General features: G+C 52.1%; 1 protein-coding gene across 2 annotated transcripts in view; it reads right to left on the bottom strand.

Annotated features, from left to right (window-relative positions):
* The window catches only part of LOC106939239 (mothers against decapentaplegic homolog 4-like), a 19,656-nt gene extending 19,038 nt beyond the window's left edge, over positions 1 to 618 (bottom strand). For both annotated transcript variants that reach the window (XM_015021589.1, XM_015021588.1), the window contains exon 1: positions 244 to 618. The gene's annotated coding sequence lies outside the window, so the exon portion shown is untranslated. The remainder of the gene's footprint in view (positions 1 to 243) is intronic.
* Positions 619 to 954: the final 336 nt, after the last annotated feature.

Raw genomic sequence — 954 nt, 5'->3', positions numbered from 1 at the left:
ATAGAGACAGTCTGGACAGACAGAGACAGTCTGGACAGACAGAGACAGTCTGGACACATAGAGACAGTCTGGACACATAGAGACAGTCTGGACAGACAGAGACAGTCTGGACACATAGAGACAGTCTGGACAGCCGTAGAGACATGGGTAAAAAGACATTCATTCGGTCCGTCCGTCCCCGCCGCATCAACAGTTGTCCCCCAGCCCCTCCAGCCCTCAGCGGGCTCTGCCAGCGCCACTCACCGGGACTCGGCGCGCTCCTCTGGGCTGTGCTGAGCTGCGTGTGCCTCCGTGTGATGCTGCAGACCGTCTGTCTGGGAGGGGGCGAGGGGTGGCGGCTGTGTCACGCTCCCCCGACAGCCAGACATAACAGGAAGTGTGCTGACCTCCGAGTTTTAGGAAAATAAGAGTCCAAACATGGACTGGTTCTGATCCCAGCCTCCTCAGACCGGAAGTGAACCTGTTTCATTAACAGCTTCTAGCAGCGCGTGCTCCCTGGATCAGGGAGGGAAATAAAATCAATAGACAGGATTTCAGTCACGTAACTGATCAACAGCAAACAACTTCCTCCAGCTTGTGACGTCACGCCGATATAAAATCAAGGAAATCCCGCGCTGTTCCAGAGCCTCTTATTTTGAAAGGATGAACATCCAAAGTTTGTTCTGAGAGACGTGTGCACGCGCGTGAGGTTGCCCATGGTTACTGGTGTCCGCGGGGCACGGTGCGGTCAGAGCACAGCGCCATCCGGTGGCAGAGATGAAAACAGCAGCAGTTTGTGATAAAACGTGATTCAGATCAGATTCCTGTCAGGATTTCTGGTTTCCTCTGGAACCGGAAGAGGTTCGGTAGAATCATGGATCAGCTTTCTCACAGAGTCAGAACCACAAACACAAAGTCAATATTTCGGAATTATTTTTAAACTACAGGGACTTTATAGATTAGGTGTGAGTGTGT

The sequence above is a fragment of the Poecilia latipinna genome, unplaced genomic scaffold, assembly GCF_001443285.1.
Source record: "Poecilia latipinna isolate Pla-1442-1.1 unplaced genomic scaffold, P_latipinna-1.0 Scaffold2810, whole genome shotgun sequence".
NCBI lineage: Eukaryota > Metazoa > Chordata > Actinopteri > Cyprinodontiformes > Poeciliidae > Poecilia > Poecilia latipinna.
The sequence above is the reverse complement of the archived record's forward strand: the minus strand, read 5'-3'. Positions and strand labels throughout refer to the sequence as shown.